At 46.3% G+C, this 27938-nt stretch overlaps 1 pseudogene; it reads left to right on the forward strand.

Annotated features, from left to right (window-relative positions):
- LOC142197001 (uncharacterized) lies at positions 1-27507 on the forward strand (annotated as a pseudogene).
- Positions 27508-27938: the final 431 nt, after the last annotated feature.

The following is a 27938-nucleotide window of genomic DNA, read 5'->3' on the forward strand; positions in this document are numbered from 1 at the left end:
GTCATGACAGGTCCTTACTTGTCAGTGCAGTTGTGTGTGGAGCGCTCGGTCTCTCTGTTATCAGCCAGTATCACAGCCCATAGACTCACACAGAGCGCCTGGACACTTCTTGCTGTCAGATTACGTTCACACCTGACCACTGTGCATTATTTTGGGGGTTTGCTTCATATACAGGAAACCTGTGTGTGACTCCTGCCTTAAGGTAAGATGTGCTTGAGGAGTTTGATTCTTTCTTTATCCCTGCCCCGCACTACAGTAGATTCACTGAGATCAATAACTTTAGGGGTATGCGCGCCCCCCTCCCCTGAAAAACTGAAACAGCCCAGCCCGAGCTAGAATCCCTCATCACGTTACCAGGCGCAGTGACGCTGCCATAGCAACCATGGTGCCTGCTCATTACAGCAAGCCACGCCATCATTACAGGTAGTCACCCCATCATTACAGGTAGTCACCCCATCATTACAGCGAGCCACGCCATCATTACAGGTAGTCACCCCATCATTACAGCGAGCCACGCCATCATTACAGGTAGTCGTCCCATCATTACAGGTAGTCACCCCATCATTGCAGCGAGCCACGCCATCATTACAGGTAGTCGTCCCGTCATTGCTGGTAGTCACCCCATCATTACAGCGAGCCACGCCATCATTACAGGTAGTCGTCCCGTCATTGCTGGTAGTCACGCCATCATTACAGGTAGTCGTCCCGTCATTACAGGTAGTCACCCCATCATTACAGGTAGTCACCCCATCATTACAGCAAGCCACGGCATCATTACAGCAAGCCACGCCATCATTACAGGTAGTCGTCCCATCATTACAGGTAGTCACGCCATCATTACAGGTAGTCACCCCATCATTACAGCGAGCCACGCCATCATTACAGGTAGTCGTCCCGTCATTGCTGGTAGTCACGCCATCATTACAGGTAGTCGTCCCGTCATTACAGGTAGTCACTCCATCATTACAGCGAGCCACGCCGTCATTACAGGTAGTCGTCCCGTCATTACAGGTAGTCACTCCATCATTATAACTAGCCACGCCATCATTACAGGTAGTCACCCCATCATTACAGCAAGCCACGCCATCATTATAACTAGCCGCCCTATCATTTCTGGTGGCCACTCATCATTGCAGGCAACAGCACCATCATTACAGGTAGTCATCACCATCGTTACAGGTAGTCACCCCATCATTGCTGGTAGCCACCTGTCATTACAACTAGCCGCACCATCATTACAGGTAGTCCTCACCATCGTTACAGGTAGTCACCCCATCATTACAGCAAGCCACGCCATCATTACAGGTAGTCGTCCCGTCATTGCTGATAGCCACCCATCATTATAACTAGCCACCCTATCATTTCTGGTGGCCACTCATCATTGCAGGCAACAGCACCATCATTACAGGTAGTCATCACCATCGTTACAGGTAGTCACCCCATCATTACAGGTAGTCGTCCCGTCATTACAGGTAGTCACCCCATCATTACAGCAAGCCACGCCATCATTACAGGTAGTCGTCCCGTCATTACAGGTAGTCACTCCATCATTACAGCAAGCCACGCCATCATTACAGGTAGTCGTCCCGTCATTACAGGTAGTCACCCCATCATTACAGCGAGCCACGCCATCATTACAGGTAGTCGTCCCGTCATTACAGGTAGTCACCCCATCATTACAGCGAGCCACGCCATCATTACAGGTAGTCGTCCCGTCATTACAGGTAGTCACCCCATCATTGCAGCGAGCCACGCCATCATTACAGGTAGTCGTCCCGTCATTACAGGTAGTCACCCCATCATTACAGCGAGCCACACCATCATTACAGGTAGTCGTCCCGTCATTACAGGTAGTCACCCCATCATTACAGCAAGCCACGCCATCATTACAGGTAGTCGTCCCGTCATTACAGGTAGTCACTCCATCATTACAGCAAGCCACGCCATCATTACAGGTAGTCGTCCCGTCATTACAGCTAGTCGCCCCGTCATTACAGCGAGCCACGCCATCATTACAGGTAGTCGTCCCGTCATTACAGGTAGTCACCCCATCATTACAGCAAGCCACGCCATCATTACAGGTAGTCGTCCCGTCATTACAGGTAGTCACCCCAACATTACAGCAAGCCACGCCATCATTACAGGTAGTCGTCCCGTCATTGCTGGTAGCCACCCATCATTATAACTAGCCGCCCTATCATTTCTGGTGGCCACTCATCATTGCAAGCAACAGCACCATCATTACAGGTAGTCATCACCATCGTTACAGGTAGTCACCCCATCATTGCTGGTAGCCACCTGTCACTACAACTAGCCGCACCATCATTACAGGTAGTCATCACTATCGTTCCAGGTAATTATCACCGTTACAGGAAGTCACCCCATAATTACAGGTAGCCTTCACCGTTACAGGTAGTCGTCCCATAACTGCTGGTAGCCTCCTGTTATTACTACTAGCCGCACCATCATTACAGGTAGTTGTCCCATCATTACAGGTAATCATCACTGTTACAGGTAGTCGTCCCATCATTATAACTAGCCGCCCTATCATTTCTGGTAGCCCCTCATCATTACAGGCAACAACCTCATCATTACAGGTAGTCATCACCATCGTTATAGCAGGCAGCCACGTTATCATTACAACTAGCCGCGCCATAATTACAGGTAGTCGTCCCATCATTACAGGTAATCATCACCATCGTTACAGGTAGTCACCCCATCATTGCTGGTAGCCACCTGTCACTACAACTAGCCGCACCATCATTACAGGTAGTCATCACTATCGTTCCAGGTAATTATCACCGTTACAGGAAGTCACCCCATAATTACAGGTAGCCTTCACCGTTACAGGTAGTCGTCCCATAACTGCTGGTAGCCTCCTGTTATTACTACTAGCCGCACCATCATTACAGGTAGTCGTCCCATCATTACAGGTAATCATCACTGTTACAGGTAGTCGTCCCATCATTATAACTAGCCGCCCTATCATTTCTGGTAGCCCCTCATCATTACAGGCAACAACCTCATCATTACAGGTAGTCATCACCATCGTTATAGCAGGCAGCCACGTTATCATTACAACTAGCCGCGCCATAATTACAGGTAGTCGTCCCATCATTACAGGTAATCATCACCATCGTTACAGGTAGTCACCCCATCATTGCTGGTAGCCACCTGTCACTACAACTAGCCGCACCATCATTACAGGTAGTCATCACTATCGTTCCAGGTAATTATCACCGTTACAGGAAGTCACCCCATAATTACAGGTAGCCTTCACCGTTACAGGTAGTCGTCCCATAACTGCTGGTAGCCTCCTGTTATTACTACTAGCCGCACCATCATTACAGGTAGTCGTCCCATCATTACAGGTAATCATCACTGTTACAGGTAGTCGTCCCATCATTATAACTAGCCGCCCTATCATTTCTGGTAGCCCCTCATCATTACAGGCAACAACCTCATCATTACAGGTAGTCATCACCATCGTTATAGCAGGCAGCCACGTTATCATTACAACTAGCCGCGCCATAATTACAGGTAGTCATCCCATCATTGCTGATAGCCACCCATCATTACAGGTAGTCACCCCATCATTGCGGGCAGCCACAGCATTTTTACAGGCAGTAGATCCATCATTACAGATAGCCATCCCCATTGTTACTGGTAGCTACCCAATCATTACAACTAGCTGTACCGTTGGTTAGAAAGAAGGAATGCTATAAGTATGTATTGTATACCTCTACTGAGAACATAGGTGGCCTCCTCCCCATTGTCTACATATAAGAGGGTTCCTGAGGTACAACCTGCATCTGTCAGACATTTATACCTTAAATGGCAGTCTTTGGAATCCCCCTCTAGTCCATGTGGTGAGGACTATTAGAAGCAGAGGTTCTGTATGATTTAGAGCCCCTCCTCTCACCATAAATTTCCTGCTATTCTAGATCGCCTGAACTCATCTAGTTTCCTCCTCCAGAACACTTCTCCTGAATGACCCACAAAAGATGGACGAAGACAGGAATGAGATCACCAGAAGAATATTAGACTTCACCTTGGAGATCATCTACCTGCTGAGCGGAGAGGTAACTGTACTACATTTCTATCATCTACCTGCTGAGCGGAGAGGTATCTGTACTACATTTCTATCATCTCCCTGCTGAGCGGAGAGGTAACTGTACTACATTTCTATCATCTACCTGCTGAGCGGAGAGGTAACTGTACTACATTTCTATCATCTATCTGCTGAGCGGAGAAGTATCTGTACTACATTTCTATCATCTATCTGCTGAGCGGAGAGGTATCTGTACTACATTTCTATCATGTATCTGCTGAGCGGAGAGGTAACTGTACTACATTTCTATTATCTACCTGCTGAGCGGAGAGGTAACTGTACTACATTTCTATCATGTATCTGCTGAGCGGAGAGGTAACTGTACTACATTTCTATCATCTATCTGCTGAGCGGAGAGGTATCTGTACTACATTTCTATCATCTATCTGCTGAGCGGAAGGTATCTGTACTACATTTCTATCATGTATCTGCTGAGCGGAGAGGTAACTGTACTACATTTCTATTATCTACCTGCTGAGCGGAGAGGTAACTGTACTACATTTCTATCATGTATCTGCTGAGCGGAGAGGTAACTGTACTACATTTCTATCATCTATCTGCTGAGCGGAGAGGTATCTGTACTACATTTCTATCATCTATCTGCTGAGCGGAAGGTATCTGTACTACATTTCTATCATGTATCTGCTGAGCGGAGAGGTAACTGTACTACATTTCTATCATCTATCTGCTGAGCGGAGAGGTATCTGTACTACATTTCTATCATCTATCTGCTGAGCGGAGAGGTATCTGTACTACATTTCTATCATCTACCTGCTGAGCGGAGAGGTAACTGTACTACATTTCTATCATGTATCTGCTGAGCGGAGAGGTAACTGTACTACATTTCTATCATGTATCTGCTGAGCGGAGAGGTATCTGTACTACATTTCTATCATGTATCTGCTGAGCGGAGAGGTATCTGTACTACATTTCATCATCTCCCTGCTGAGCGGAGAGGTAACTGTACTACATTTCTATCATGTATCTGCTGAGCGGAGAGGTAACTGTACTACATTTCTATCATCTACCTGCTGAGCGGAGAGGTAACTGTACTACATTTCTATCATGTATCTGCTGAGCGGAGAGGTAACTGTACTACATTTTTATCATCTATCTGCTGAGCGGAGAGGTAACTGTACTACATTTCTATCATCTACCTGCTGAGCGGAGAGGTAACTGTACTACATTTCTATCATCTACCTGCTGAGCGGAGAGGTAACTGTACTACATTTCTATCATCTACCTGCTGAGCGGAGAGGTAACAGATGATAGAAATGTAGTACAGTTACCTCTCCGCTCAGCAGAGAGATGATAGAAATGTAGTACAGTTACCTCTCCACTCAGCAGATAGATGATAGAAATGTAGTACAGATACCTCTCCGCTCAGCAGATAGATGATAGAAATGTAGTAGTTACCTCTCCGCTCAGCAGGTAGATGATAGAAATGTAGTACAGTTACCTCTCCGCTCAGCAGATACATGATAGAAATGTAGTACAGATACCTTCCGCTCAGCACATAGATGATAGAAATGTAGTACAGATACCTCTCCGCTCAGCAAATAGATGATAGAAATGTAGTACAGTTACCTCTCCGCTCAGCAGATAGATGATAGAAATGTAGTACAATCTGCTGAGCGGAGAGGTAACTGTACTACATTTCTATCATGTATCTGCTGAGCGGAGAGGTATCTGTACTACATTTCTATCATCTATCTGCTGAGCGGAGAGGTATCTGTACTACATTTCTATCATCTATCTGCTGAGTGGAGAGGTAACTGTACTACATTTCTATCATCTCTGCTGAGCGGAGAGGTAACTGTACTACATTTCTATCATCTACCTGCTGAGCGGAGAGGTAACTGTACTACATTTCTATCATCTATCTGCTGAGCGGAGAGGTAACTGTACTACATTTCTATCATCTACCTGCTGAGCGGAGAGGTAACTGTACTACATTTCTATCATCTACCTGCTGAGCGGAGAGGTAACTGTACTACATTTCTATCATCTACCTGCTGAGCGGAGAGGTAACTGTACTACATTTCTATCATGTATCTGCTGAGCGGAGAGGTATCTGTACTACATTTCTATCATCTACCTGCTGAGCGGAGAGGTATCTGTACTACATTTCTATCATCTATCTGCTGAGCGGAGAGGTATCTGTACTACATTTCTATCATCTATCTGCTGAGCGGAGAGGTAACTGTACTACATTTCTATCATCTATCTGCTGAGCGGAGAGGTAACTGTACTACATTTCTATCATCTATCTGCTGAGCGGAGAGGTAACTGTACTACATTTCTATCATCTATCTGCTGAGCGGAGAGGTATCTGTACTACATTTCTATCATGTATCTGCTGAGCGGAGAGGTAACTGTACTACATTTCTATCATCTATCTGCTGAGCGGAGAGGTATCTGTACTACATTTCTATCATCTCCCTGCTGAGCGGAGAGGTATCTGTACTACATTTCTATCATCTATCTGCTGAGCGGAGAGGTATCTGTACTACATTTCTATCATCTCCCTGCTGAGCGGAGAGGTATCTGTACTACATTTCTATCATCTATCTGCTGAGCGGAGAGGTATCTGTACTACATTTCTATCATCTATCTGCTGAGCGGAGAGGTATCTGTACTACATTTCTATCATGTATCTGCTGAGCGGAGAGGTATCTGTACTACATTTCTATCATGTATCTGCTGAGCGGAGAGGTATCTGTACTACATTTCTATCATCTCCCTGCTGAGCGGAGAGGTATCTGTACTACATTTCTATCATGTATCTGCTGAGCGGAGAGGTAACTGTACTACATTTCTATCATGTATCTGCTGAGCGGAGAGGTATCTGTACTACATTTCTATCATCTCCCTGCTGAGCGGAGAGGTATCTGTACTACATTTCTATCATGTATCTGCTGAGCGGAGAGGTAACTGTACTACATTTCTATCATGTATCTGCTGAGCGGAGAGGTATCTGTACTACATTTCTATCATCTGTATAGCATTTTTTAACCAGTCAGACATCAAGAAAAAAAAATCCATAACAGGAAGAGATATTAGGAGGAGAACGCCCCCTCCATCTAGTCTGTCCTTATATTAGGAGGAGAACACCCCTCCATCTAGTCTGTCCTTATATTAGGAGGAGAGTGCCCCCTCCATCTAGTCTGTCCTTATATTAGGAGGAGGGCGCCCCCTCCATCTAGTCTGTCCTTATATTAGGAGGAGATCGCCCCCTCCATCTAGTCTGTCCTTATATTAGTAGTAGAGCGCCCCCTTCATCTAGTCTGTCCTTATATTAGTAGTAGAGCGCCCCCTCCATCTAGTCTGTCCTTATATTAGTAGTAGAGCGCCCCCTCCATCTAGTCTGTCCTTATATTAGTAGTAGAGCGCCCCCTCCATCTAGTCTGTCCTTATATTAGTAGTAGAGCGCCCCCTCCATCTAGTCTGTCCTTATATTAGGAGGAGAGCGCCCCCTCCATCTAGTCTGTCCTTATATTAGGAGGAGGGCACCCCCTCCATCCAGTCTGTCCTTATATTAGGAGGAGAGCGCCCCCTCCATCTAGTCTGTCCTTATATTAGGAGGAGAGTGCCCCCTCCATCTAGTCTGTCCTTATATTAGGAGGAGGGCGCCCCCTCCATCTAGTCTGTCCTTATATTAGTAATAGAGCGACCCCTCCATCTAGTTTGTCCTTATATTAGGAGGAGGGCGCCCCCTCCATCTAGTCTGTCCTTATATTAGTAGTAGAGCGCCCCCTCCATCTAGTCTGTCCTTATATTAGTAGTAGAGCGCCCCCTCCATCTAGTCTGTCCTTATATTAGTAGTAGAGCGCCCCCTCCATCTAGTCTGTCCTTATATTAGTAGTAGAGCGCCCCCTCCATCTAGTCTGTCCTTATATTAGGAGGAGAGCGCCCCCTCCATCTAGTCTGTCCTTATATTAGGAGGAGGGCACCCCCTCCATCCAGTCTGTCCTTATATTAGGAGGAGAGCGCCCCCTCCATCTAGTCTGTCCTTATATTAGGAGGAGAGTGCCCCCTCCATCTAGTCTGTCCTTATATTAGGAGGAGGGCGCCCCCTCCATCTAGTCTGTCCTTATATTAGTAATAGAGCGACCCCTCCATCTAGTTTGTCCTTATATTAGGAGGAGGGCGCCCCCTCCATCTAGTCTGTCCTTATATTAGTAGTAGAGCGCCCCCTCCATCTAGTCTGTCCTTATATTAGTAGTAGAGCGCCCCCTCCATCTAGTCTGTCCTTATATTAGTAGTAGAGCGCCCCCTCCATCTAGTCTGTCCTTATATTAGTAGTAGAGCGCCCCCTCCATCTAGTCTGTCCTTATATTAGGAGGAGAGCGCCCCCTCCATCTAGTCTGTCCTTATATTAGGAGGAGGGCACCCCCTCCATCCAGTCTGTCCTTATATTAGGAGGAGAGCGCCCCCTCCATCTAGTCTTTCCTTATATTAGGAGGAGAGTGCCCCCTCCATCTAGTCTGTCCTTATATTAGGAGGAGGGCGCCCCCTCCATCTAGTCTGTCCTTATATTAGTAATAGAGCGACCCCTCCATCTAGTTTGTCCTTATATTAGGAGGAGGGCGCCCCCTCCATCTAGTCTGTCCTTATATTAGGAGGAGAGCGCCCCCTCCATCTAGTCTGTCCTAATATTAGGAGAGCGCCCCCTCCATCTAGTCTGTCCTTATATTAGTAGTAGAGCGCCCCCTCCATCTAGTTTGTCCTTATATTAGTAGTAGAGCGCCCCCTCCATCTAGTCTGTCCTAATATTAGGAGAGCGCCCCCTCCATCTAGTCTGTCCTTATCTTAGGAGGAGAGCGCCCCTCCATCTAGTCTGTCCTTATATTAGGAGGAGAGCGCCCCCTCCATCCAGACTGTCCTTATATTAGTAGTAGAGCGCCCCCTCCATCTAGTCTGTCCTAATATTAGGAGAGCGCCCCCTCCATGTAGTCTGTCCTTATATTAGGAGGAGAGCGCCCCCTCCATTTAGTCTGTCCTTATATTAGGAGGAGAGCGCCCCCTCCATCCAGTCTGTCCTTATATTAGGAATAGAGCGCCCCCTCCATCTAGTCTGTCCTTATATTAGTAGTAGAGCGCCCCCTCCATCTAGTCTGTCCTTATATTAGTAGTAGAGCGCCCCCTCCATCTAGTCTGTCCTTATATTAGGAGGAGAGCGCCCCCTCCATCCAGTCTGTCCTTATATTAGGAATAGAGCGCCCCCTCCATCTAGTCTGTCCTTATATTAGTAGTAGAGCGCCCCCTCCATCTAGTCTGTCCTTATTTTAGTAGTAGAGCGCCCCCTCCATCTAATCTGGCCTTATATTAGGAGGAGAGCGCCCCCTCCATCTAGTTTGTCTTTATATTAGTAGTAGAGCGCCCCCTCCATCTAGTCTGTCCTAATATTAGGAGAGCGCCCCCTCCATGTAGTCTGTCCTTATATTAGGAGGAGAGCGCCCCCTCCATTTAGTCTGTCCTTATATTAGGAGGAGAGCGCCCCCTCCATCCAGTCTGTTCTTATATTAGGAGGAGAGCGCCCCCTCCATCTAGTCTGTCCTTATATTAGTAGTAGAGCGCCCCCTCCATCTAGTTTGTCCTTATATTAGTAGTAGAGCGCCCCCTCCATCTAGTCTGTCCTAATATTAGGAGAGCGCCCCCTCCATCCAGTCTGTCCTTATATTAGTAGTAGAGCGCCCCCTCCATCTAGTCTGTCCTTATATTAGTAGTAGAGCGCCCCCTCCATCTAGTCTGTCCTTATTTTAGTAGTAGAGCGCCCCCTCCATCTAATCTGTCCTTATATTAGGAGGAGAGCGCCCCCTCCATCTAGTCTGTCCTTATATTAGTAGTAGAGCGCCCCCTCCATCTAGTCTGTTCTTATATTAGGAGGAGAGCGCCCCCTCCATCTAGTCTGTCCTTATATTAGGAGGAGAACGCCCCCTCCATCTAGTCTGTCCTTATATTAGGAGGAGAGCGCCCCCTCCATCTAGTCTGTCCTTATATTAGGAGGAGAGCGCCCCCTCCATCTAGTCTGTCCTTATATTAGGAGGAGAGCGCCCCCTCCATCTAGTCTGTCCTTATATTAGGAGGAGAGCGCCCCCTCCATCTAGTCTGTCCTTATATTAGGAGGAGAGCGCCCCCTCCATCTAGTCTGTCCTTATATTAGGAGGAGAGCGCCCCCTCCATCTAGTCTGTCCTTATATTAGGAGGAGAGCGCCCCCTCCATCTAGTCTGTCCTAATATTAGGAGAGCGCCCCCTCCATCTAGTCTGTCCTTATATTAGTAGTAGAGCGCCCCCTCCATCTAGTCTGTCCTTATATTAGTAGTAGAGCGCCCCCTCCATCTAGTCTGTCCTTATATTAGGAGGAGAGCGCCCCCTCCATCTAGTCTGTCCTTATATTAGGAGGAGGGCACCCCCTCCATCCAGTCTGTCCTTATATTAGGAGGAGAGCGCCCCCTCCATCTAGTCTTTCCTTATATTAGGAGGAGAGTGCCCCCTCCATCTAGTCTGTCCTTATATTAGGAGGAGGGCGCCCCCTCCATCTAGTCTGTCCTTATATTAGTAATAGAGCGACCCCTCCATCTAGTTTGTCCTTATATTAGGAGGAGGGCGCCCCCTCCATCTAGTCTGTCCTTATATTAGGAGGAGAGCGCCCCCTCCATCTAGTCTGTCCTAATATTAGGAGAGCGCCCCCTCCATCTAGTCTGTCCTTATATTAGTAGTAGAGCGCCCCCTCCATCTAGTTTGTCCTTATATTAGTAGTAGAGCGCCCCCTCCATCTAGTCTGTCCTAATATTAGGAGAGCGCCCCCTCCATCTAGTCTGTCCTTATCTTAGGAGGAGAGCGCCCCTCCATCTAGTCTGTCCTTATATTAGGAGGAGAGCGCCCCCTCCATCCAGACTGTCCTTATATTAGTAGTAGAGCGCCCCCTCCATCTAGTCTGTCCTAATATTAGGAGAGCGCCCCCTCCATGTAGTCTGTCCTTATATTAGGAGGAGAGCGCCCCCTCCATTTAGTCTGTCCTTATATTAGGAGGAGAGCGCCCCCTCCATCCAGTCTGTCCTTATATTAGGAATAGAGCGCCCCCTCCATCTAGTCTGTCCTTATATTAGTAGTAGAGCGCCCCCTCCATCTAGTCTGTCCTTATATTAGTAGTAGAGCGCCCCCTCCATCTAGTCTGTCCTTATATTAGGAGGAGAGCGCCCCCTCCATCCAGTCTGTCCTTATATTAGGAATAGAGCGCCCCCTCCATCTAGTCTGTCCTTATATTAGTAGTAGAGCGCCCCCTCCATCTAGTCTGTCCTTATTTTAGTAGTAGAGCGCCCCCTCCATCTAATCTGGCCTTATATTAGGAGGAGAGCGCCCCCTCCATCTAGTTTGTCTTTATATTAGTAGTAGAGCGCCCCCTCCATCTAGTCTGTCCTAATATTAGGAGAGCGCCCCCTCCATGTAGTCTGTCCTTATATTAGGAGGAGAGCGCCCCCTCCATTTAGTCTGTCCTTATATTAGGAGGAGAGCGCCCCCTCCATCCAGTCTGTTCTTATATTAGGAGGAGAGCGCCCCCTCCATCTAGTCTGTCCTTATATTAGTAGTAGAGCGCCCCCTCCATCTAGTTTGTCCTTATATTAGTAGTAGAGCGCCCCCTCCATCTAGTCTGTCCTAATATTAGGAGAGCGCCCCCTCCATCCAGTCTGTCCTTATATTAGTAGTAGAGCGCCCCCTCCATCTAGTCTGTCCTTATATTAGTAGTAGAGCGCCCCCTCCATCTAGTCTGTCCTTATTTTAGTAGTAGAGCGCCCCCTCCATCTAATCTGTCCTTATATTAGGAGGAGAGCGCCCCCTCCATCTAGTCTGTCCTTATATTAGTAGTAGAGCGCCCCCTCCATCTAGTCTGTTCTTATATTAGGAGGAGAGCGCCCCCTCCATCTAGTCTGTCCTTATATTAGGAGGAGAACGCCCCCTCCATCTAGTCTGTCCTTATATTAGGAGGAGAGCGCCCCCTCCATCTAGTCTGTCCTTATATTAGGAGGAGAGCGCCCCCTCCATCTAGTCTGTCCTTATATTAGGAGGAGAGCGCCCCCTCCATCTAGTCTGTCCTTATATTAGGAGGAGAGCGCCCCCTCCATCTAGTCTGTCCTTATATTAGGAGGAGAGCGCCCCCTCCATCTAGTCTGTCCTTATATTAGGAGGAGAGCGCCCCCTCCATCTAGTCTGTCCTTATATTAGGAGGAGAGCGCCCCCTCCATCTAGTCTGTCCTAATATTAGGAGAGCGCCCCCTCCATCTAGTCTGTCCTTATATTAGTAGTAGAGCGCCCCCTCCATCTAGTTTGTCCTTATATTAGTAGTAGAGCGCCCCCTCCATCTAGTCTGTCCTAATATTAGGAGAGCGCCCCCTCCATCTAGTCTGTCCTTATATTAGTAGTAGAGCGCCCCCTCCATCTAGTTTGTCCTTATATTAATAGTAGAGCGCCCCCTCCATCTAGTCTGTCCTTATATTAGGAATAGAGCGCCCCCTCCATCCAATCTGTCCTTATATTAGGAATAGAGCGCCCCCTCCATCTAGTCTGTCCTTATATTAGTAGTAGAGCGCCCCCTCCATCTAGTCTGTCCTTATATTAATAGTAGAGCGCCCCCTCCATCTAATCTGTCCTTATATTAGGAGGAGAGCGCCCCCTCCATCTAGTCTGTCCTTATATTAGGAGGAGAGCGCCCCCTCCATCTAGTCTGTCCTTATATTAGAAGGAGAGCGCCCCCTCCATCTAGTCTGTCCTTATATTAGGAGGAGGGCGCCCCCACCATCTAGTCTGTCCTAATATTAGGAGAGCGCCCCCTCCATCTAGTCTGTCCTTATATTAGTAGTAGAGCGCCCCCTCCATCTAGTCTGTCCTTATATTAGTAGTAGAGCGCCCCCTCCATCTAGTCTGTCCTTATATTAGGAGGAGGGCGCCCCCTCCATCTAGTCTCTCTTATATTAGGAGGAGAGCGCCCCCTCCATCCAGTCTGTCCTTATATTAGTAGTAGAGCGCCCCCTCCATCTAGTCTGTCCTAATATTAGGAGAGCGCCCCCTCCATCCAGTCTGTCCTTATACAGTCCTATGAAAAAGTTTGGGCACCCCTATTAATCTTAATCATTTTTAGTTCTAAATATTTTGGTGTTTGCAGCAGCCATTTCAGTCTGATATATCTAATAACTGATGGACACAGTAATATTTCAGGATTGAAATGAGGTTTATTGTACTAACAGAAAATGTGCAATATGCATTAAACCAAAATTTGACTGGTGCAAAAGTATGGGCACCTCAACAGAAAAGTGACATTAATATTTAGTAGATCCTCCTTTTGCAAAGATAACAGCCTCTAGTCGCTTCCTGTAGCTTTTAATCAGTTCCTGGATCCTGGATGAAGGTATTTTGGACCATTCCTCTTTACAAAACAATTCAAGTTCAGTTAAGTTAGATGGTCGCCGAGCATGGACAGCCCGCTTCAGATCATCCCACAGATGTTCAATGATATTCAGGTCTGGGGACTGGGATGGCCATTCCAGAACATTGTAATTGTTCCTCTGCATGAATTCCTGAGTTGATTTGGAGCGGTGTTTTGGATCATTGTCTTGCTGAAATATCCATCCCTGGGGTAACTTCAACTTCGTCACTGATTCTTGAACATTATTCTCAAGAATCTGCTGATACTGAGTGGAATCCATGCGACCCTCAACTTTAACAAGATTCCCGGTGCTGGCATTGGCCACACAGCCCCAAAGCATGATGGAACCTCCACCAAATTTTACAGTGGGTAGCATGTGTTTTTCTTGTAATGCTGTTTTTTTTGGACGCCATGCATAATGCCTTTTTGTATGACCAAACAACTCAATCTTTGTTTCCTCAGTCCACAGGAACTTCTTCCAAAATGAAGCTGGCTTGTCCAAATGTGCTTTTTCATACCTCAGGCGACTCTGTTTGTGGTGTGCTTGCAGAAACGGCTTCTTTCTCATCACTCTCCCATACAGCTTCTCCTTGTGCAAAGTGCGCTGTATTTTTGACCGATGCACAGTGACACCATCTGCAGCAAGATGATGCTTTAGCTCTTTGGAGGTGGTCTGTGGATTGTCCTTGACTGTTCTCACCATTCTTCTTCTCTGCCTTTCTGATATTTTTCTTGGCCTGCCACTTCTGGACTTAACAAGAACTGTCCCTGTGGTCTTCCATTTCCTTACTATGTTCCTCACAGTGGAAACTGACAAGTTAAATCTCTGAGACAACTTTTTGTATCCTTCCCCTGAACAACTATGTTGGACAATCTTTGTTTTCAGATCATTTGAGAGTTGTTTTGAGTAGCCCATGATGCCACTCTTCAGAGGAGATTCAAATAGGAGAACAACTTGCAATTGGCCACCTTAAATACCTTTTCTCATGATTGGATACACCTGGCTATGAAATTCAAAGCTCAGTGAGGTTACAAAACCAATTTTGTGCTTCAGTAAGTCAGTAAAAAGTAGTTAGGAGTATTCAAATCAATAAAATGATAAGGGTGCCCATACTTTTGCACCAGTCAAATTTTGGTTTAATGCATATTGCACATTTTCTGTTAGTACAATAAACCTCATTTCAGTCCTGAAATATTACTGTGTCCATCAGTTATTAGATATATCAAACTGAAATGGCTGCTGCAAACACCAAAATATTTAGAACTAAAAATGATTAAGATTAATAGGGGTGCCCAAACTTTTTCATAGGACTGTATTAGGAATAGAGCGCCCCCTACATCTAGTCTGTCCTTATATTAGTAGTAGAGCGCCCCCTCCATCTAGTCTGTCCTTATATTAGTAGTAGAGCACCCCCTCCATCTAATCTGTCCTTATATTAGGAGGAGAGCGCCCCCTCCATCTAATCTGTCCTTATATTAGGAGGAGAGCGCCCCCTCCATCTAGTCTGTCCTTATATTAGGAGGAGAACGCCCCCTCCATCTAGTCTGTCCTTATATTAGGAGGAGAGCGCCCCCTCCATCTAGTCTGTCCTTATATTAGGAGGAGAGCGCCCCCTCCATCTAGTCTGTCCTTATATTAGGAGGAGAGCGCCCCCTCCATCTAGTCTGTCCTTATATTAGGAGGAGAGCGCCCCCTCCATCCAGTCTGTCCTTGTATTAGGAGGAGAGCGCCCCCTCCATCTAATCTGTCCTTATATTAGGAGGAGAGCGCCCCCTACATCTAGTCTGTCCTTATATTAGTAGTAGAGCGCCCCCTCCATCTAGTCTGTTCTTATATTAGGAGGAGAGCGCCCGCTCCATCTAGTCTGTCCTTATATTAGGAGGAGAGCGCCCCCTGCATCTAGTCTGTCCTTATATTAGGAGGAGAGCGCCCCCTCCATCTAGTCTGTCCTTATATTAGGAGGAGAGCGCCCCCTCCATCTAGTCTGTCCTTATATTAGGAGGAGAGCGCCCCCTCCATCTAGTCTGTCCTTATATTAGGAGGAGAACGCCCCCTCCATCTAGTCTGTCCTTATATTAGTAGTAGAGCGCCCCCTCCATCTAGTCTGTTCTTATATTAGGAGGAGAGCGCCCGCTCCATCTAGTCTGTCCTTATATTAGGAGGAGAACGCCCCCTCCATCTAGTCTGTCCTTATATTAGGAGGAGAGCGCCCCCTCCATCTAGTCTGTCCTTATATTAGTAGTAGAGCGCCCCCTCCATCTAGTCTGTCCTTATATTAGTAGTAGAGCGCCCCCTCCATCTAGTCTGTTCTTATATTAGGAGGAGAGCGCCCGCTCCATCTAGTCTGTCCTTATATTAGGAGGAGAACGCCCCCTCCATCTAGTCTGTCCTTATATTAGGAGGAGAGCGCCCCCTCCATCTAGTCTGTCCTTATATTAGTAGTAGAGCGCCCCCTCCATCTAATCTGTCCTTATATTAGGAGGAGAGCGCCCCCTACATCTAGTCTGTCCTTATATTAGTAGTAGAGCGCCCCCTCCATCTAGTCTGTTCTTATATTAGGAGGAGAGCGCCCGCTCCATCTAGTCTGTCCTTATATTAGTAGTAGAGCGCCCCCTCCATCTAGTCTGTCCTTATATTAGGAGGAGAACGCCCCCTCCATCTAGTCTGTCCTAATATTAGGAGAGCGCCCCCTCCATCTAGTCTGTCCTTATATTAAGAGGAGAGCGCCCCCTCCATCTAGTCTGTCCTTATATTAGGAGGAGAGCGCCCCCTCCATCCAGTCTGTCCTTATATTAGTAGTAGAGCACCCCCTCCATCTAGTCTGTCATAATATTAGGAGAGCACCCCCTCCATCTAGTTTGTCCTTATATTAGGAGGAGAGCGCCCCCTCCATTTAGTCTGTCCTTATATTAGGAGGAGAGCGCCCCCTACATCTAGTCTGTCCTTATATTAGTAGTAGAGCGCCCCCTCCATCTAGTCTGTTCTTATATTAGGAGGAGAGCGCCCGCTCCATCTAGTCTGTCCTTATATTAGGAGGAGAGCGCCCCCTGCATCTAGTCTGTCCTTATATTAGGAGGAGAGCGCCCCCTCCATCTAGTCTGTCCTTATATTAGGAGGAGAGCGCCCCCTCCATCTAGTCTGTCCTTATATTAGGAGGAGAGCGCCCCCTCCATCTAGTCTGTCCTTATATTAGGAGGAGAACGCCCCCTCCATCTAGTCTGTCCTTATATTAGTAGTAGAGCGCCCCCTCCATCTAGTCTGTTCTTATATTAGGAGGAGAGCGCCCGCTCCATCTAGTCTGTCCTTATATTAGGAGGAGAACGCCCCCTCCATCTAGTCTGTCCTTATATTAGGAGGAGAGCGCCCCCTCCATCTAGTCTGTCCTTATATTAGTAGTAGAGCGCCCCCTCCATCTAGTCTGTCCTTATATTAGTAGTAGAGCGCCCCCTCCATCTAGTCTGTTCTTATATTAGGAGGAGAGCGCCCGCTCCATCTAGTCTGTCCTTATATTAGGAGGAGAACGCCCCCTCCATCTAGTCTGTCCTTATATTAGGAGGAGAGCGCCCCCTCCATCTAGTCTGTCCTTATATTAGTAGTAGAGCGCCCCCTCCATCTAATCTGTCCTTATATTAGGAGGAGAGCGCCCCCTACATCTAGTCTGTCCTTATATTAGTAGTAGAGCGCCCCCTCCATCTAGTCTGTTCTTATATTAGGAGGAGAGCGCCCGCTCCATCTAGTCTGTCCTTATATTAGTAGTAGAGCGCCCCCTCCATCTAGTCTGTCCTTATATTAGGAGGAGAACGCCCCCTCCATCTAGTCTGTCCTAATATTAGGAGAGCGCCCCCTCCATCTAGTCTGTCCTTATATTAAGAGGAGAGCGCCCCCTCCATCTAGTCTGTCCTTATATTAGGAGGAGAGCGCCCCCTCCATCCAGTCTGTCCTTATATTAGTAGTAGAGCACCCCCTCCATCTAGTCTGTCATAATATTAGGAGAGCACCCCCTCCATCTAGTTTGTCCTTATATTAGGAGGAGAGCGCCCCCTCCATTTAGTCTGTCCTTATATTAGGAGGAGAGCGCCCCCTCCATCCAGTCTGTCCTTATATTAGGAATAGAGCGCCCCCTCCATCTAATCTGTCCTTATATTAGGAGGAGAGCGCCCCCTCCATCTAGTCTCTCTTATATTAGGAGGAGAGCGCCCCCTCCATCCAGTCTGTCCTTATATTAGTAGTAGAGCGCCCCCTCCATCTAGTCTGTCCTAATATTAGGAGAGCGCCCCCTCCATCTAGTCTGTCCTTATATTAGGAGGAGAGCGCCCCCTCCATCTAGTCTGTCCTTATATTAGGAGGAGAGCGCCCCCTCCATCCAGTCTGTCCTTATATTAGGAGGAGAGCGCCCCCTCCATCTAGTCTGTCCTTATATTAGGAGGAGAGCGCCCCCTCCATCTAGTCTGTCCTTATATTAGGAGGAGAGTGCCCCCTCCATTTAGTCTGTCCTTATATTAGGAGGAGAGCGCCCCCTCCATCCAGTCTGTCCTTATATTAGGAATAGAGCGCCCCCTCCATCTAGTCTGTCCTTATATTAGTAGTAGAGCGCCCCCTCCATCTAGTCTGTCCTTATATTAGGAGCAGAGCGCCCCCTCCATCTAATCTGTCCTTATATTAGGAGGAGAGCGCCCTCTACATCTAGTCTGTACTTATATTAGGAGGAGAGCGCCCCCTCCATTTAGTCTGTCCTTATATTAGTAGTAGAGCGCCCCCTCCATCTAGTCTGTCCTTATATTAGGAGTAGAGCGCCCCCTCCATCTAATCTGTCCTTATATTAGGAATAGAGCGCCCCCTCCATCTAGTCTGTCCTTATATTAGTAGTAGAGCGCCCCCTCCATCTAGTCTGTCCTTATATTAGTAGTAGAGCGCCCCCTCCATCTAGTCTGTCCTTATATTAGGAGGAGAGCGCCCCCTCCATCTAGTCTGTCCTTATATTAGGAGGAGAACGCCCCCTCCATCTAGTCTGTCCTTATATTAGGAGGAGAGCGCCCCCTCCATCTAGTCTGTCCTTATATTAGGAGGAGAGCGCCCCCTCCATCCAGTCTGTTGTTATATTAGTAGTAGAGCGCCCCCTCCATCTAGTCTGTCCTAATATTAGGAGAGCGCCCCCTCCATCCAGTTTGTCCTTATATTAGGAGGAGGGCACCCCCTCCATCTAGTCTGTCCTTATATTAGTAGTAGAGCGCCCCCTCCATCTAGTCTGTCCTAATATTAGGAGAGCGCCCCCTCCATCCAGTTTGTCCTTATATTAGGAGGAGGGCGCCCCCTCCATCTAGTCTGTCCTTATATTAGTAGTAGAGCGCCCCCTCCATCTAGTCTGTCCTAATATTAGGAGAGCGCCCCCTCCATCTAGTCTGTCCTTATATTAGGAGGAGAGCGCCCCCTCCATCCAGTCTGTCCTTATATTAGTAGTAGAGCGCCCCCTCCATCTAGTCTGTCCTAATATTAGGAGAGCGCCCCCTCCATCTAGTCTGTCCTTATATTAGGAGGAGAGCGTCCCCCTCCATCTAGTCTGTCCTTATATTAGGAGGAGAGCGCCCCCTCCATCCAGTCTGTCCTTATATTAGTAGTAGAGCGCCCCCTCCATCTAGTCTGTCCTTATATTAGGAGGAGAACGCCCCCTCCATCTAGTCTGTCCTAATATTAGGAGAGCGCCCCCTCCATCTAGTCTGTCCTTATATTAAGAGGAGAGCGCCCCCTCCATCCAGTCTGTCCTTATATTAGTAGTAGAGCACCCCCTCCATCTAGTCTGTCATAATATTAGGAGAGCACCCCCTCCATCTAGTTTGTCCTTATATTAGGAGGAGAGCGCCCCCTCCATTTAGTCTGTCCTTATATTAGGAGGAGAGCGCCCCCTCCATCCAGTCTGTCCTTATATTAGGAATAGAGCGCCCCCTCCATCTAATCTGTCCTTATATTAGGAGGAGAGCGCCCCCTCCATCTAGTCTCTCTTATATTAGGAGGAGAGCGCCCCCTCCATCCAGTCTGTCCTTATATTAGTAGTAGAGCGCCCCCTCCATCTAGTCTGTCCTAATATTAGGAGAGCGCCCCCTCCATCTAGTCTGTCCTTATATTAGGAGGAGAGCGCCCCCTCCATCTAGTCTGTCCTTATATTAGGAGGAGAGCGCCCCCTCCATCCAGTCTGTCCTTATATTAGGAGGAGAGCGCCCCCTCCATCTAGTCTGTCCTTATATTAGGAGGAGAGCGCCCCCTCCATCTAGTCTGTCCTTATATTAGGAGGAGAGCGCCCCCTCCATTTAGTCTGTCCTTATATTAGGAGGAGAGCGCCCCCTCCATCCAGTCTGTCCTTATATTAGGAATAGAGCGCCCCCTCCATCTAGTCTGTCCTTATATTAGTAGTAGAGCGCCCCCTCCATCTAGTCTGTCCTTATATTAGGAGCAGAGCGCCCCCTCCATCTAATCTGTCCTTATATTAGGAGGAGAGCGCCCTCTACATCTAGTCTGTACTTATATTAGGAGGAGAGCGCCCCCTCCATTTAGTCTGTCCTTATATTAGTAGTAGAGCGCCCCCTCCTTCTAGTCTGTCCTTATATTAGGAGTAGAGCGCCCCCTCCATCTAATCTGTCCTTATATTAGGAATAGAGCGCCCCCTCCATCTAGTCTGTCCTTATATTAGTAGTAGAGCGCCCCCTCCATCTAGTCTGTCCTTATATTAGTAGTAGAGCGCCCCCTCCATCTAGTCTGTCCTTATATTAGGGGGAGAGCGCCCCCTCCATCTAGTCTGTCCTTATATTAGGAGGAGAACGCCCCCTCCATCTAGTCTGTCCTTATCTTAGGAGGAGAGCGCCCCCTCCATCTAGTCTGTCCTTATATTAGGAGGAGAGCGCCCCCTCCATCCAGTCTGTTGTTATATTAGTAGTAGAGCGCCCCCTCCATCTAGTCTGTCCTAATATTAGGAGAGCGCCCCCTCCATCCAGTTTGTCCTTATATTAGGAGGAGGGCACCCCCTCCATCTAGTCTGTCCTTATATTAGTAGTAGAGCGCCCCCTCCATCTAGTCTGTCCTAATATTAGGAGAGCGCCCCCTCCATCCAGTTTGTCCTTATATTAGGAGGAGGGCGCCCCCTCCATCTAGTCTGTCCTTATATTAGTAGTAGAGCGCCCCCTCCATCTAGTCTGTCCTAATATTAGGAGAGCGCCCCCTCCATCTAGTCTGTCCTTATATTAGGAGGAGAGCGCCCCCTCCATCCAGTCTGTCCTTATATTAGTAGTAGAGCGCCCCCTCCATCTAGTCTGTCCTAATATTAGGAGAGCGCCCCCTCCATCTAGTCTGTCCTTATATTAGGAGGAGAGCGTCCCCCTCCATCTAGTCTGTCCTTATATTAGGAGGAGAGCGCCCCCTCCATCCAGTCTGTCCTTATATTAGTAGTAGAGCGCCCCCTCCATCTAGTCTGTCCTAATATTAGGAGAGCGCCCCCTCCATCTAGTCTGTCCTTATATTAGGAGGAGAGCGCCCCCTCCGTTTAGTCTATCCTTATATTAGGAGGAGAGCGCCCCCTCCATCCAGTCTGTCCTTATATTAGGAATAGAGCGCCCCCTCCATCCAGTCTGTCCTTATATTAGGAATAGAGCGCCCCCTCCATCTATTCTGTCCTTATATTAGTTGTAGAGTGCCCCCTCCATCTAGTCTTTCCTTATATTAGTAGTAGAGCGCCCCCTCCATCTAGTCTGTCCTTATATTAGGAATAGAGCGCCCCCTCCATCCAGTCTGTCCTTATATTAGGAATAGAGCGCCCCCTCCATCTATTCTGTCCTTATATTAGTTGTAGAGTGCCCCCTCCATCTAGTCTTTCCTTATATTAGTAGTAGAGCGCCCTCTCCATCTTGTCTCTTTATATTAGGAGCATGCACCTCCTTTGCAACTTCTCTTCATTGATAAGCTATCTCTGACAAGTTTGATGCTAATAGGGGATCTGCCCGCTTTCATGTCTTGTTCAGGAGATCTGGGGCCTGCATCATCTCATCTTCTAACTCTCTCAGTTCCTCTTTTATTTCTTCTATACATTTATGAATAATTTAATAACTGGGTTGTACCATACTGAAGCGCTGTCACATCCTCTAAGTTTTCTGTTATTTTGTAGCCATGTAAGGACCAGATCACTTTTTTTCATAGGTAGGGTCTACAGAACTGAACCCAGTTTCCTAGATGTGATCTCACGACAACTCTATACAATGGGGTGTCATCTCACACTTTTGGGAGCAAAACTGTGTTTATTCCGTCTCTCTCCATACACAGGATTACACAATGGTGAAAAAGACTTCAGATGAGTGTGTGCCCCCCAGCATTCATCTCCAGGAGTCAGGAGAATGTAGCTGGGATCCCATCACACCACCAAGAGGAGGGTGTAGTTGGAGCCGGGACCCCATCTCACAGCCTAACCGTCACTTTCAAATACATGAGCAGAAGATCCTAGAAGTCACTTACAAGATGCTGGAGCTGCTGACTGGAGAGGTGACACTGCTGGGAATGCTGGGACATTATACAGTAACTGGAGGGGTCGGGGTGATGACTGTATCATTGTGTTGTCAGGTTCCTATAAGGTGTCAGGATATTGCTGTATATTTCTCCATGGAGGAGTGGGAGTACTTGGAAAAACACAAGGGTCAATACAAGAAGGTCATGATGAAGGATCACTGGTCCCTCACATCAGGAGGTAACAGACATGACTATATACGCACATCCTGTCATTTCTTATATGTATGTATGGATTCAGTCCATGTATGTGTCTCCTACAGGTACATTCAGTAAGAAGACAACCCCACAGAGAGGTCCTGCTCCTCTTCCACAGGATCATCAGGTAGATGGATCGATTTCTTGTCATCTGTAGAAGGTTTTGTAATTGTTGTTTCCTTCAGTATTATACCTGGTCTTGTTTGATCTATACAGGACGCACTTTCCTGCAGTTTAGTCTCTTGTCTGATTAGACCCCACTTTTGCTCTGTACTAAACCCAAAAGAACAAGTTGCAACCATGTTCAACCCAGGAAATTGAAACAATATACAAATCTTTATTAGCACATATCAGTTGGGTTAAAAACAGTTGAAACCAGAAAAATAACCAGGTCTCATAAGAGCTTATCTTATTCACAATACAGAATAAGGCTCAAAGATATAAGAGCAGATTATAAGCTCAGCAGGACTACATATAATATGTGCAGATTGTGGTGAGAAACCATACAATAAGGAGTAAATTCATATATAAAGTGACATGGCTGTCCCTAAAACTAACCCTGTAATAAATGAGGGGGAAACTTTCTCCAATATCTGTGAAGAGAAGAAAAAAATTAAAACAAAACAAAAAACGCACATTAAATATAATGTGAAAGCCATGTGATAATGGCCACTATATTCAGATATACCGTACCTGTATTGAAGTAAATAATATGGTAAATGACCCCCCTAAACAAATGAACAAAAGTCTCTAGAAGACCTTCCCCACATGTATTGCCCATGGATTGGAAAGAAAGCTATATTATATGCTCATATATATATATATATATATATATATATATATATATATTACCTTAGGTAGTCAAAGATCCAGTAAGTGAAGCTGCCAGTGTCTTTTGTGTTACAATACGCAGGCGCTATGGACGAACTTATTTTGTAATAACTTATTTTGGTATTTCATAAGATAATGCAGGCACGTTTAGAATAACAAGCTACAATATACCAGCAATTTCCTTATTCCTGAGCGCTTGCATAGTGTAATAACCACATCCAGCATTACTCCCAAACCACACTGTATACATGGTAGATGGAAGATTAAATTATAGACAATGAGTCCGTAAGAGACAAACCAATACAGGAACCCCATGAGCACATCAAATATTACCCTCCATTAGCACAATCTGCTCGGATCATCACAATATAATAGTAAGGAAGATAGGTTGTAGTATAATAGGGAGCTCATAGATTAAGGCATGTTGGAAAACCATTCAGTAATGGCACAATGTAAGGAGATGTGCGTGAACCAAGTTATTCCCTGTATGTACATATTAGAAAGCTTGTGAAATTCTACCACAATTGTATATTAAAGTTAACAAGCACTTTTAACAAATAAATTGAGATCTGACCTGACAACCTAAGACATACTGATCTAATACTGACGCAATCATTCCCTGGAATGAGAAAAAAAATATGAAATAAATATATAGCCTATAAAATATTGTTTATCCCCAATCACAGCAGAGTAACCAGACATCTGCACCTGTGTCCATCACATGATCATGAACTGATGGACTGATCCATTGGACGTAAGCAGAATGAATGACAGCAAGCAGAAATCTAGAAAACCGAGAGGAACTGATACAGAAAGTATATGGAAGAATTTTTATTTATTTTTCCCTATCAGTATGTCTTTGGAGCGTAGGAGGAAACCCCCACGCAAACACGGGTAGAAAATACAAACTCCTTGCAGATGTTGTACTTGGCAGGATTTGAACCCAGGACTCCAGAACTGCAAGGCTGCAGTGCTAGAACCACTGAGCCATTGTGCTGCCCTATATTGGACAATTGTAAAACTTTTTGTTATACAAACAATAACATTTGTCTGAAAGTGGCCAACCCTTTAAATATAGGCCAATGAATGTGGAGAATAAGGTGTAGTTCTTGCCATTAGTTACCCTGTTTCTCCAAAAATAAGCCCTAGTTACAGTCAGCACCTCCAGCACTAGGTTATGTCACTGACGTCACACAGACAGAGAATAGGCATATCATAGCTCCCAACTGTCCAGGACAAGTGTGCCGCTACCTCCCACCATGAGCGTGCAAAATCTGCTCACCCACTCCTAAGTACTGCCTCCCGAGTGCCGGCTCCTGGGTTCCACTACCTGGTCGCTACAATACTTTGGGCTTGGCTACTTACATGACCAGATGTCAGGTGCCACACCTGCTTGCTCTCAGTCATGGCCACTCCATTACAGCATCTCTGGTAAAGTTGAGGGGATGCCAGAATGTTTAAAACCCTCTGACCCTGCACCATATATTGTGACTGTAAGTTAGGGTTACAACAACCCTAACCATTTTACAAATCATCTGGAGCGAATCAGAAAAGATTCAGATTTGCTCCAGTGCCTGAAAAATAAGACCTACCCCGAAAATAAGCCCTATCCTTTTTTGTAAAAAAAAAAAAAAAAAATTAAGACCCTGTCTTATTTTCGAGAAACACAGTAGTGATGGGTCTTGCCTCGGAATTTGTTGTTCAGTCTTGGTTGGAAAGCGTTATATGTTGTTTGTATATAATTTTTTTTCTGGGTTGCGTGTCTCTTATATGCAGTTTGTTCTTCTTGGTTTTGTCTCCACTGAAATGGCATAAAGCATGTCTAGCCATGCAGGATCTACCTCTGTCTGAGCTTCTAGAGGTTGTCCTCGAGTCATCATCTAATATCTGTCTCTTGCAGCTACGTGCTAAGCTAACTCCTCCTGTCAACTCACATTTGTTCATCATGCTGATTGTTGATCATTTTCCTCATGTAAGACCTTTTATGTAACTTCTTTATCTGTCTGATGACATTTACTTGACAGCTCCTGAATCCTGGTAAATGTCAGAACAGAGTAAATGCTGCTGAGACATGTGAACATGGAGATGAGCAGTGTAAGAAGGAATTTCCTACAGATAAGAACCCAGGTGAGTAGGTACCACTAAATCCTCGTCACAGATTCCAGTTATCGGTTTTGCTAATGCATTTACACTAGCGATGTAGCATATCCACTGTATTTATCTACTATTGGGACTAAAGAGCCCTTAGGATATACCCAGACAAAAGAGTACAGGACATGGAGGGATATACCAAAGAATAGAATAGAACATGTATACGTAGACAACAGAATACAAGACATGGCGAGATTTACCCAATGAACAAAATACAAACACTGAGAGTCCTGCAGCATTGTATATGGAATAACTATACCCCATTCACACATGCAGATACAGCTACATGTGGTATAGATCTGTATTCTATATGTGCGCATCATGGTAACCGTACCGTGGCAGCAGTTTTTAGTAGGCATACAATAGGCCTAGACAATGCCAGCCCCTGCTTTACTGCCTCGGATTATCTTTCAACAATAGCTTACATGATTGGTAGAAACTTGAAAGGGAACTATCTTGCTTTGCAGAGGGGCATTTCTTCTGGGGTTAGTGAGAGTTTGCTGCCATTGCTGGATAGCAGGAACACTGTGTTCCCACCTGGTTGCCCTGAGTCTGTGGACAATAATAGATGGAATATCAGCTACCCATAACATCCTCACTACATGACTTCCCCTCCAGGTGGTTGTGGCTCACAATTTGGCAGCCAGTATCCTGCACAATCTATCACATGTTGGAAGATGTTTTATATAACTAGACTGGGCCGATCACCTGGAGACGTTGCACAGAAAGGGCCAGCAGGTTCTACCTGCTCAGGAGGCTGAGGGCCTTCGGAGTCCAGGGGACACTTCTCAGGGTCTTTTTCAACTCTGTGGTTGCTTCAGCCATCTTTTTCGGTGTGTCCTGCTGGGGGAGCAGTATATCAACCAGGGACAGAAATAGACTTGACAGGCTGATCAGGAGGGCCAGCTCTGTCCTGGGGAGCCCCCTGGACCCAGTACAGGTGGTGGGTGACAGAAGGATACTGTACATGGTGACCTCTATGCGGGAGAACAAACCCCACCCCATGTATGGGACCCTGATGGGACTTGGCAGCGCTGTAAGTAACCGACTGCTTCACCCCAAGTGTGAGAAGGAGCTATCGCAAGTCCTTCCTTCCAACCGCGACTCCTAGTATATCTTCTCAGCATATGTGTGCCTACGTCTGTAATATATTACTGTGTATTATCCTGTACATGTATTACTAGGCTTCTGTAACATGCTGAAATTTCCCCACTGTGGGAGTATTAAAGGATTATCTTAACTTATAGAAATATTATAAAATATCCATACAATTTTGAGGTTATATTCTTCAAAATTATTAAAAGTGATTTTTATTCTCAGCAGATGACTGTACCGGGTATTCAGAACAATATCTGATGTCTTCGGATCTTAACGCACCTGATCATGGTATCCCACAAGATACATCTGAAGAGCAAAACATTACCCCAAATATCTACTCATCCCACCATGGCAGAGATCTGTCCTCTGATCCTATCATACTTGTCCAGTCATCTGATTCAACACAGACTGTTAGACAGAATAAAAGTCACATAGTAGGAGTTTTACATGGGAGAAGTCACACAGGGGAGAAGACCTTTTCATGTCCTGAATGTGGGAAATGTTTTATCAAAAAATCAAATCTTATTACACACAAGAGAATTCACACAGGAGAAAAACCTTATTCATGTTCACTGTGTGGGAAATGTTTTATAAAAAAATCTAATCTCATTACACATGAGACAGTTCATACTGGAGAGAAGCCTTTTCCATGTTTGGAATGTGGGAAATGTTTTAAACAGAAATCAGATCTTCTCAGACATCGGAGAATTCACACAGGAGAGAAGCCATTTTCCTGCTCCGAATGTGGGAAGTGTTATGGCATTAAATCAAACCTTGTTGAACATCAAAGAACTCACACTGGGGAGAAGCCATTTTCATGTTTGCAATGTGGGAAATGTTTTAGCCAGAAATCAGGTCTTGTTAAACATCAGAGCGTTCACACAGGAGAGAAGCCATTTTCATGCTCAGAATGTGGAAGATGTTTTAACCATAAATCTGCTCTTATTCGACATCTGAGAATTCACACAGGAGAGAAGCCATACTCATGTCCTGAATGTGGGAAATGTTTTCCTCAGAAATCTAATCTAGTTGACCATGTAAGAAGTCATACAGGGGAGAAGCCATTTTCATGTTCAGAATGTGGGAAATGTTTTACAACTCAATCAAATCTTGTGAAACATCAGAGAATTCACACGTGAGAGAAGCCATTGTAATATTAATCAGGTGCGAGGTATAAGGTTTGGAGTTCCATTGTAGGGCCTTCTACTTCAGGGCGCTATCTGATATAAAACAGAAAATTGCTGACTACATTGGTGTAATCTCTGTGACTTCTATTGTGTGTTAATGACCTAACTCATCACCCCCCTCATGAGGACCTTTCATCAGATTGGGCACAGGCAGTTCTATATACTGCTGGAAAGCCGACAGTGGACTGAATTCAGCACACTATCGGCTTTCCCGCTATCGGTCCCAGTACCTTAGCGCTTTACAGTCAGAAGGGTGTTTCTGACAGTCAGTCAGGTACGTCCTTCTCCACAGCAGTGCCTATCGCGCTGTACAGCAGAAGGAGGGGGCGTTCCTCACCACTCACACAGCACAGCGCCATAGGCCCTGCTGGGAAGAAGGACGTTCCTGACTGATTGTC

Source organism: Leptodactylus fuscus, chromosome 1, assembly GCF_031893055.1.
Source record: "Leptodactylus fuscus isolate aLepFus1 chromosome 1, aLepFus1.hap2, whole genome shotgun sequence".
NCBI classification, from domain to species: Eukaryota; Metazoa; Chordata; class Amphibia; order Anura; family Leptodactylidae; genus Leptodactylus; species Leptodactylus fuscus.